General features: G+C 38.2%; 1 pseudogene across 1 annotated transcript; it reads left to right on the forward strand.

The window, feature by feature from the left end:
* The first annotated feature begins 6,995 nt into the window (after nucleotides 1-6,995).
* On the forward strand, nucleotides 6,996-8,580 carry LOC306651294 (growth arrest-specific protein 7-like; annotated as a pseudogene). Its single transcript has one exon. The product of its transcript is annotated as a growth arrest-specific protein 7-like (transcript).
* Nucleotides 8,581-11,789: the final 3,209 nt, after the last annotated feature.

The following is an 11,789-nucleotide window of genomic DNA, read 5'->3' on the forward strand; positions in this document are numbered from 1 at the left end:
GTGCTATTGTACCTGACTCTATAAGTTGCTCTTGTTGTGCATTTTGGTCACAGTAATGCAAAGCTGCTTAACACATAAGGAAAAAATCAAAGGCAGCCAAATTGAAATGGAAGAATTGAAGTGACCTCTAACGACAGATTACATATTTGGAAAATGTTACAAATCTACAGTAAAATTTATTGGAACATCCACATCTAACATACTCGATGGCAAAAGACTGAAAGAATTTCCTCTAAGATCAGGACCAAGACAAGGATTCCCAATTTTTCTACTTCAATTCAACATATTATTGGAAGTTTTAAGCAAAACAATTAGGCAAGAAAAAATAAAATTGGAATAAAATCAGAAAGAAAAATTATATGCAGATTACATGATCTTATATAGAGAAAATTCTTTAAAAATCTATAAAATACCCTTTTAGAATTGATAAACAGATTTAGCAAAGTTGCAGACTACAAATTCAACACATAAAACCATCTGTATTTCTATACACTAACAATGTATATTCCAGAAAAGGAATTATTAAAGAAATAATTCCATTTAAAATAGCATCAAAAAGAATAAAATACTTAGGAATAAACCTAACCAAGGAAGCAAAAGACTTATAAATTCAAAACTACAAGACAGTTTTTAAAGAAATTAAAGACTATGTAAGTAAATGGAAAAAGAACATTGTCGGAAAACAACATTGTTAAGATGTCAGTACTACTCAAAATGATCTATAGATCCAATGAAATCCCTGTCAAAATCCTAATGGCACTTTTTGAAGAAATGGAAAAATTCATCCTAAAATTTATATGTAATTCCTAGGAGCCCCAATTAGCCAAAACAAATTTGACAAAAAGAACAATGTTGAAGGGCTGAAGGCTGGCAGGAGCATCACAAGTTCAAAGACAGCCTTAGTAACTTAGCGAGGCCCTAAGCAACTTAGCAAGACCCTGTAAAAATTTTTAAAAGAGGGGGAACCGGGGATGTGACTCAGTGGTTAAAGCACTTCTGGATTCAATCCTTGGTACCAAAAAAAAATCCCACTAGAAAGCTACACTAATGAAAACAGTGTGCTTCTGGCATAAATACTGACATAAAGAGGAATAAAATAGAATAAAGAATGAGCTCTCACATATTTAGTCAAGTGATGTTTGACAAGGATGTCAAGACCATTCAATATGGAAAGGAAAGTCTTTCAACAAATGATGCTGAATTACTGGATATCTACATGCAAAAGAATGAAGTCAGATCCTAACCTTATACCACAGACATAAATTAACTCAAAAATAGGTCAAATGTAAAATCTAAAATTATAAAACACTTAGAAGGAAAAGTAAGAAGAAATAAAGCTCCAACATTGGATTTAACAATGAATTCTTGAATGTAACAGGAAAAGCAGAGGCAAGTTAGCAGGACAATGCCTAGGAAACTCTAGGTTCTTTTTTCCTAAGGGGAAACCAACCTAACAACAATATGGACCAGAATACCTTTGTGAGCACTCTAGAGACTAGTTGAGATGTTATAGCACCCCAACCAACATAAAACCAAGATGGGATTCCAAGAAAATGAATAGGAAAATTAACAGCATTTGTGCATCCATCAGTGCTGCTCCAAATACTTGATAAAGAACAATACAACTGGGAAGAAACTTTTTTTGGGGGGGTTGCTGGGGATCGAACCCAGGGCCTTGTGCTTACAAGGCAAGCACTCTACTGACTGAGCTACCTCCCCAGCCCAGAAACTTTTTTATACTGAGGATTTTTCCAGGAGATGGAAACAAAAGAGTCGTTGGTGCATCCCACAGTCCGAATTGTCTAGAGGCTGTGAGGGACTGATTTCTGTCTTTCCTGACTTAGAGCACTTATGAAAACAGTGCCAAAGTATGGAAGGTGCCACAGGCAGGTTCCAGGGAAACAAGAAATCAGAAAAGTTTTGCAAGGTCCTAGAACCTCTAACCAGATTGATCGCCAAAGGTCTACTACTGCATGAAGCCAGTATGTAAAGACCGGGAGAAGAGGTTATTTTACCAAATGCCAAAAATCTCAACAAAAGATCACAAAGCATACAAACAGGAAAGCATTGCCCAATCAAAAGACAAAAATGAAACTCCAGAAACTAACCTTAAAGAAAAATAAATTTGTAAATTGCCTGACAAAGAATTTAAAAGAGGGCTGGGGTTGTTGCTCAGTGGTAGAGCACTTACCTAGCACGTGTGAAGCACTGGGTTTGATCATCAGCACCACATTAAAAAAAAGTAAATAAATAAAATTAAATTTAATAAAAGGAATTTAAAAGAACTGTCTCAAAGATGTTCAGTGAGATAAACTAAATCAGGAAAAGATGCACGAACAAAATGATAATATCAACAAAAAGAAACTTTAAAAAAATAATATAATGGCTATTTGTGGGAAAGGAACCAGGGAAGGGGATGAGAGAGGCAAGAGAGGGTAGCAGGAAGGGTAGACAAGGCCAAGGTATGATATATGCATGTATGAAAATATCACAGTGAAACCGTTAATTTGTGCAGTTAATATATGCTAATAATGAAAAATTAACCTAACAAATTGTGGAGCAGAAAAAATACAAAAAGGGATTTAACAGAAGACCTGATCAGGGAGAAAAAAGAATAAGAAAACTCGAAGACAGGCCAATTAAAATCATTCATTCAGAGGGAGTGAAAAGGAAAAGAATGAAGAAAAGTAAAAACCACTTAAGAGACTTCTTGGTCATTATTCAGTGTATGAATGTGTGCTACAGAAATTCCAGAAGGAAAAAAGAAACTAAGAAGAGAGCTTAACTTGAAGAAATAATGGCTGAAACGTATTTTAAGCCTCACGTACACAAAATAAAATTCATTCTTTTTTTAAAATGTTTTTTAGTTGTTGATAGACCTTTATTTTTATTCATTTATTTATATGCAGTGCTGAGAATCAAACCCAGTGCATTACACGTGCTAGGCAAGGGCTTAATCACTGAGCCACAACCCCAGTCCCGAAATTCATTCTTTAAAAAAGAAATAATGACTGAAAATAGTCCAAATTGAAGAAAGTAATGAACATGAAATTCAAAAACCTCAAGAAACTCCAACTAGGCTAAACCCAAAGAGACTCACATCAAGACACATTATAACTGGGCATGGTGGTGCACACCTGTAATCCCAAAGGTTCAGGGGGCTAAAGCAGGAGGATGGCAAGTTCAAGGCTGGCCTCAGCAACTTAGCGAGGCCCTAAGCAACTTGAGACCCTGCCTCAAAATGAAAATATTTTTAAAAGGGCTTGGGATATGGTTTAGTGCTTAAGTGCCCCCTGGGTTCAATTCTTGGTTTAAAAAAAAAATTATAGGGGCTGGAGTTGTAGCTCAGTGGTACAGTGCTTGCCTCGCATTCATGAGGTACTGGTTTCAATCCTTGGCACCACATAACAAATAAAATAAATTCATTCTATCCATCTACAACTACAAAATTTTTTTAATTATAATTAAATTATCAAAAGACAAAGATTAAAAAAAGGGAATACTGAAGCCAGGCATGATGATAATACCAGCTACTTGGGAAGCTGAGGGAGGAAGATCATAAATCCAAGGCCAGCCTTGGTAACTTAGCAAAATCTCATATTAAAACAAAGTTTTGAACAGGGGCTGGCAGTATAGCTCAGTGGTAGAGCACTTGCCTAGCATATGCCAAGCCCTGGGTTTGATCTCCAACACTGCCAAAACAGAAAAGATGCTAAAGAGCATCCATGAAAATATAAAGTTCTTTGGTAAAAGTAAATACATGGACAAATAGAGCAAGCTGTATTATTGTAATTTTAGTGCAAAGAATTTAAATGACAAAAAACTATAAATCTATGATAATGGATTTATAATACATAAAATGCAATTTGTGACATCAATAATGTAAAGCGGGAGTAAGGTTATAAAGGAGTAAGGTTTTTGTATGTGGTTGAACTTGTTATCAGCTTAAAATAGAATGTTACAACTTTAAGACATTTTATAACATGATTGTAATGGTTATAAAAACATACCTATGTAATATACACAAAAGGAAATTATGTCACAACAAGAAAATGAAACACAAAGGAAGGCAGAAAGACAGGAAGGAAAGTAGAAAAAATTGACCAGACATGTAGAAAAAAACAAAATAACAATAGTGTTCTTCCTTATCAGTAATTATTTTAAATGTAAATAGATTAAACTCCCCTATCAAAAGATACAGATTGTCTGAATGGATTAAAATATAGGACCCAACTACACACTATCTATAAGATACTTACTTTATATTATTATTATTAGTTATCTTTATACTGGGGATTGAACCTAGAAGAACTCTACATCTGAGGTATATCCCCAGCCCTTCTTACTTTTTAATTTTGAGACAGGGTCTCATTAAGTTGCTGAGGCTAGCTTGGGACTTGTGATCTTCCTGCCTCAGCCTCCGTGGATTACTGGTGTGTACTACTGTAATTGGTTAAGAAACTCACTTTAAATCTAAAGGACTCACACAGGCTGAAAGTAAAAGGGTGAAAAGATACTATAGTAACCCCCCTTATTCATGAGAGAAGTGTTCTAAGACCCCCAATGGATGTCTGAAACTATGGATACTACCATACCTATTTATGCTATGTTTTTTCCAATACATACATACCTATTATAAAGTTTAATTTTCATATTTGGTATAGTAAGAGATTAGGAGTGATAACTAATACTTTTAAAGAACAATTATAGCAATATACTGTAATAAGTTATGTGAATGGGGTTTTCTTTCAAAATATCTTATTGTACCCTACTGTATTTTTAGGGTGTTGTTGACCACAGGTAACTGAAACCATGGAAAGTGAAACTGTGGAAGAGTGAGGACTAGTATATATGAAGATGATAACCAAGGGACAGCAAGGGTGAATGTACAGTAGTCCCCCTTATACATGGTTTCATTATACAAAGTTTCAGTTACCTGCAGTCAACAATGATATGAGACTATTAAAAGAAAAACTCCAGAAATAAATAATACGTAAGTTTTAAATTGTGAACCATTCCAGGTAGCATGATGAAATCTCCTGCTATCCTACTCTGTCCCACCCCAGGATTTGAATCATCCCTTTGTGGAGGATATCCATGCTGTACATTCTAACTGCCCATTAGTAACTTAGCCATCTGAGTTATCAGATCAACTTTCATAGTATCACAGTGCTTGTGTTCAAATAACCCTTATTTTATTTAGTAATAGCCACAAAGTACAAGAGTAATAATATCAGCTACTCAGATATTTCAGAGAAGCCATACATTACTTCCTTTAAGTGAAAATGTAAAAAGTACTCAACTTTATAAGGTAAGAAAAAAATCATATGCTGAAGTTGTTAATCTATGGTAAGAACAAATCTTCTACCTGTGACATTTTGAAGAAGAGAAGAGAAATTCATGCTAGTTTTGCTGCCACACCTCAAACCACAAAAATTACAGCCACAGTTAAGTGGTAAGTGCTTAGTTAAGATGGAAAAGGCATTAAATTTGTGGGTGGAAGATAAGAACAGAAAACATGTTCTGATTGGTGGCAATGTGTTGCTCCAGAAAGCATTAAGCCCACATGAAGACTTTAGCAAAGGATCCCTGAAACAAGTGACACCAAGTCATTTACTACTGGTAAGGAATGACTTACACAGATTCACAAATAGGTTTGGACTGAAAAATATAAAAATTACTGGAGAGCCTGCATCTGCTGATGAAGAAGCTGCTGCCACATTTCCCATAGAGTTGAAGAAATTAATTAAAGACACAGGATACCATCCAAAGCAAAATTTCAATTTCAATGGAAGAAGAGGCCTAATAGAACCTACCTTCATAAAAGAGCAAAGTAAGCACCAGAGCACAGAACATGAAAGGACAGATTAACTCTGGTCGTATGTGGCAATGCTGCAGGGCATATGATAAAGCCAGGGACATGGTACGAGTGAAAAACCCATGCGATTTCAAAAACAAAAACAAAAAGTATCTTCCCATGTTCTGGCAACATAATCAGAAAGTGTGGGTGGAAGTCATCTTGTTTGTGGAATGGTTCCACCAATGCTTCATTCCAAAAGTGAAAAGAAAAATACTTGGAATAAGAAGGGTTGGAATTTAAAGTCTTATTAATAATAGACAATGCACATGACCATCTGAATCTGTTTGCTATGAAAATGAAAATGTTAAGGTTTAATATTTATCTCTAAATAAAACTTCATTGCTTCAGCCCCTTGACCAGAGCATTATTTGATGAAGGTTGCATATACCCAGTATTTGATCACATTTAATCAGCAACTGACATAGACCCTAATCCGGACATAATGGAGTGATGAAAATAATTCACTACTGATGAAGTAATTACATTCATGAAAGCTACAATGGATGTATTAAAATCAAAATGGATATTATTTGGTCTTAAAATAGAAGGAAATTCTGTCTTTAGTGACAACATAGATGAAAGTGGAAGACATCATGCTAAGTGAAATAAGCCATATACAACAGGACAAATATGACATAATACTCTCAGATAAAGAATGTAAAATAGTCAAATTAATAATAGCAGAGAGTAGAACAGTGGTTATCAGGGGTTGGAGTGGGAGAAAAATAAGGATGTATTAGCTAAAGGTTATAAAGTTCATTATACAACATAAATAAATCCTATAAATGTACAGTACATATATGTGTGTGTGTGTGTGTGTGTGTGTGTGTATACACATACACAGTACAGTATATTGCAGAAGTACAAATTTGCCATAAGGGTAAATCTTAAGTGTTCTTATAACAAAAATAATAATAATAAATAAAGAGATCAGGAGGAAAAAAGAAAAGTAATTCAGGAGAACTTACAAAAATAAGAAAATCTGATTTAGGGCGGGGCAGGTAGGGAAACTGGAAGAGAGGTTCCTCCCTGGGGTCTATTTCCATATTCTTCGCTCTCCACTGGAGCTCATCGATGATCGTCTCTGATCCAGGGACTGCGGCATGGCGGAGCCTATGGAAATTGAAATCCATATTTGTGAGGTGCTGGAAACCTTCAGGGACACTATAAATCTACAGGGTAGAAACTGTACTACCTCAGATCCCCACGGCTAGATGGGAAGACACACAAACAAAATGAAAAAAAAAAGGGAATAAAGCACCCCAAACAAACCAGGACGCTCCAATTATAGACTCCATCGACAAAACAGTAGAAGAAATGTCAGAGGAGTTCAGAATATACTTAGTAAAACTGCTTCATGACTTTAAGGAGGATATAAAGAGTGAAATCAGAGCTATGTTTCAAGAGAGGGAAGATATCTTAAAGAAAGAGATAAAGATCCTGAGAAGAAATCTAGAAGAAATCTTTGAAATGAAGGAATCAATAAACCAAAATAAAAATTCAATGGAAAGTAGCACCAACAGAGGAGACCACTTGGAAGACAGAACTTCAGGCAATGAAGACAAAATATATAATTTTGAAAACAGAGGTGACCACATAGAGAAGATGATAAATTTCGTGACATTCCCTCACCCTGACACAATGCCTGAACAGCAGCTGCTGAAGCCAACTGAGTGGAGCTACTATGACTACTTCTGGGCTGATAAGAAAGATCCCCAAGGCAATGGCACCTAGGTGGGATTTGAACTGCTGCTCCAAAAGCAACTGAAGGGCAAACAAATGCAGAAAGAAATGTCTGAATTCATTCGAGAGAGGATAAAGATTGAAGAAGAATATGCAAAAAACTTGGCTAAGCTCTCTCAGAAGTTGGCTGCACAGGAGGAAGGCTCCCTGGGAGAAGCATGGGCCCAGGTGAAGAAGAGCCTGGCAGATGAAGCAGAAGTTCATCTCAAGTTCTCCGCCAAGCTTCACAGCGAGGTAGAGAAGCCCCTAATGAACTTTCATGAGAACTTCAAGAAAGACATGAAAAAGTGTGACCACCATATTGCTGACCTCCGCAAGCAACTTGCCAGCCACTATGCATCGGTGGAGAAGTCCTGGAAAGCCCTCACAGAGTGGCAGAGAGACCTGGAGATGAAGACCCAGCAGCTGGAGATCAAGCTGAGCAACAAGATGGAGGAGGACATCAAGAAGGCCCGGAGGAAGTCTACACAAGCTGTTGATGACCTCATGTGCTGTGTGGACCTCTACAACCAGGCCCAGTCCAAGTGGTTTGAAGAGATGGTGACCACCACTTTGGAGCTGGAGCAGCTGGAAGTGGAGAGGGTGGAGATGATCCAGCAACATTTGTGCCAGTACACATAGTTGCGGCACAAGACGGACATGTTCAACCAATGCACAGTTGAGCCTGTGGACCAACTGCTTCGAAAAGTGGACCTGGCCAAAGACAGAGAGCTGTGGGTCAGAGAGCACAAAACAGGCAACATTCGCCCTGCGGACATGGAGATTTAGACACACCTGTGTGGCCCCAGGGGTCCTGCCCAGGAGAGGGGCTGGGTGTCCCACGGAAAGGAGATGGTGTCTCCTGCTGGGTGAAGCTGCCCTCCCACCCACTCTCCTGTCCACTGAGGAGAGAGGAGAGAATTGGCGATTCCAGAAGGGTGATCTGGATGGCCCAGCTGGGGGATCCCAAATATTCCCAGGCCAAGAAGACAGACTTGCAACCCTGCCCTTGTCTCCAAGACTGAAGCCCCCAAGCCCCATGCCATGCTTGTTCTCTGAGAACAAACTGAGGCTGGAACTTTGTGGTCCTTGCTGAGTTCCATAGGGGTGGCCGTCACACACTTGTGCCCTTGGGTGCCTGAAGGCCCATCCTCCAACTGGTCCCTTTATCTTCTTTGGGGCTTTGGAAGATCAGGGGAGGGCCGTCTCTGCCTCCAAGCCAATGTCAGGATCAGACTCATGAATAGAAGGTGCCATCAGCTCAGCCTGCACCTAGAATCCTTTACAGTCCTCTATTTTTCTCATTGTATTCTGGAAACCCAAATCTAGCTTTTCTTGGCCACCTTTCATCCCCATGAGTCTTGGGAAGGCCTGTTTCATGTCTTCCCAGACCAATCCTGCCTAGAGAGGTCAGGTTGAAACTACCTCATTCAGCAAATTAGCCCCAAGTCAGAGCATTGAATCATGGTTCCCATCAGACCAGGCATCCTCTCTGAAAATCCCAATCTATCCATTCTTCAGCTGCTTTCTCAAAGGCAGTCTCACCCTGCCATCCCTGCCCAGTCTCACTAGAGGGAGCGTTCCAACGTTCTCAGCCAGCAAGACCTTCTGCAGCTCTGTGCACGTCCATAGGCTTTGAGGGATGGAGATACCAGCTCACCTGAGAAACCAGATGGGGTCTGTCTGCCATGGTGTCCTGTCCAACACTGGGATACCCTGACCACCACTCTCCCAGGCTGCCCACCATGGGCTTAATGGGGCTGGGTCAGTCTCACATGAGAGACAGATTAGGGCAAGTCCCTTTGTCATTCCCCGTATGGCTCCATCTGCATATGCATGATGGGGTTTGGACTGCTGTCTCTTGTATGGGCACTGCAGACTTTCATGGCCATAGGAGTTCTTTGCTGTCCAGGTGCATCCTGCAACCTGGGCCTCCAGCTACTCTGAACTTTCCAGAGCCCTATGCTAAGCCCTCCCTTAGTGCCAGTACCTCCTTTTCCTCTGTCCATCTTCCCTGGAGAAGCCTGGGCCAAGTGTGATTCAGGAAGCTTTTCAACACTGCCACTGGGTTCAGCCCGTCACTTCCTTTCTCTACTACAGCAACCATGATCACCATGTTAACCTAGAGAATCAGCCTGAGGGGACTGGGAGAAAAAACTGACATAGGGAGCAAGGAACAAATTCTAGCCAGAAACTCATGCTCTGAGGGTCCATCTTTCTTCATCTTTCCATCAGTGGCTTTGGGGCCATCTCCCATGGGGGCAGAATTCTATGAGCACGATTCACTGATCTTTCCCTCAGTTTTACATGCTAATAGTGGATAACATTAATCTTGAATCTCTCGGCATCTCTTCCATTAAATTGGAATTGCTTTCTCATAGTTTATATTAGAAAGATGTCCAATATACTAAAGCAAACCAAAAAAATAAAAATAAAAATAAATAAGAAAACCTGCCTAAAAGTGAAAAAGGTAGAAGTCTCGCAACCATAGAGGTCTATAATCCATACAACTTTTGTGGTATGGTTGTTCTGTGTATTACATCCACACATATTACAAAATGCACACACAGTGTTACAAAATTTGTTTTAAAGAGATATTATAAGCTGAGTGTGGTGGCATATGCCTATAATCCCAGCTACTCAGGAGGTTGAAGAAGGAGGATCACAAGTTTGAGGTCAGCCTAAGCAACTTAGTGAGACCCTGTCTCAAAAAAAAAAAAAAAAAAATGAAAAGAGCTGAGAATGTAGCTCATTGGTAGAATGGCCCTGGGTTCAATTCCCAGTACCATACACACACAAATATATGTACATAGTGTGTATATATATATATATATATATGTATATATATATATATGTATATATATATATGTATATACACACACACACACACACACACACACACACACACACACACATATATATATATAAAATTTGCAGTGCTGGGGAAGATATATACACATGTATAGTAAAACACTTATATAAAGATATTTATCTTCACATAAATCTTTATATATATAAAGACATTAAAGCAATAAAAACAAAATTATCTTTTGTTCTTCCCTTGATACTTAGCATTTCTACCACACTTCATGACTTTTTGATGATCTGATTTTCCATTTGCTATTATTTCCCTTTAGCATTTTCTGTAATGCAGGTTTAATGTTGGCAAATTATCATATTTTCTTTTATCTGGAAATGCTTTTATTTCACCCTTTTTTTTCAGTACCAGGGACTGAACCCAGGGGTGCTTATCCACTGAACCACATTCCCACAGGATCCTGCTAAGTTGCTTAGGACCTCAGTAAGTTGCCAAGGTTGGCCTTGAACTTATGATCCTCTTGCCTCAGCCTCCTGAGTTGCTGGGATTACAGGATTGCACCACCATGCCTAGCTTCACCCTTATTTTTTTAACAGACTGTTAAAAATCTTTAGTTGACAGTATTTTCGTTTCTACATACTAAAGCAATTATTCTGCTATCTTCTGGCTGCCACTGTTCCTAATGAGAAATCAGCAAGTATGTACATCATTGTTCTGCTGTATAAATTTGTTTTCCTTTGTCTCTTCTCATATTTTTATCTTTATTTTTAGATTTCAGCACTTTATCCATAATGTAACTAGGTGTTGGGTTGGTTTTTCTTTTTGTATATATCCTTTTATAGGGTTTGCTGTTTTTGTTGGATCTGTTATTTCATGTCTTTCACCAAATTTGGGGAAAATTTAGCCATTATTTCTTCAAATAGTTTTTTCCTGTCTCATCTTCTTTCTTTGCCTTTCCTTCTGAGGCTCACACATACTGATATATAGAATATTTCCCCATAGGTTCTGAGAATTTATTTTATTTAAGTTTTTTCTATTCTTCAAATTGGACAATCTCCACTAATTTATCTTCAAATTTACCCCTTCTTCTGCTATTTCCAATCTGGTGTTAAGGATATACAGTGAATTTTTTTTTAATTATTTCAAGGGCTAGCAGGTGAGGCTCAGTGATAGAGCACTTGCCTAGCATGCATGAGGCCCTGGGTTTGATTTCCATCCAGCACTGCAAAATAAAATGCAAATTATTTTTACTTATTGTGCTTTTTAGTTCTAAAATTTTAATGTAATTCTTTTTGATATTTTTTTCTCTGCTCTTCATTCACGTATAATATTTTTGGTAAGTCCTTGAACATATTTCTAAAAGCTCCTTTAAAGTTCTTATCTGATAAT

This window comes from Sciurus vulgaris (assembly GCF_902686455.1).
Source record: "Sciurus vulgaris genome assembly, chromosome: X".
NCBI lineage: Eukaryota > Metazoa > Chordata > Mammalia > Rodentia > Sciuridae > Sciurus > Sciurus vulgaris.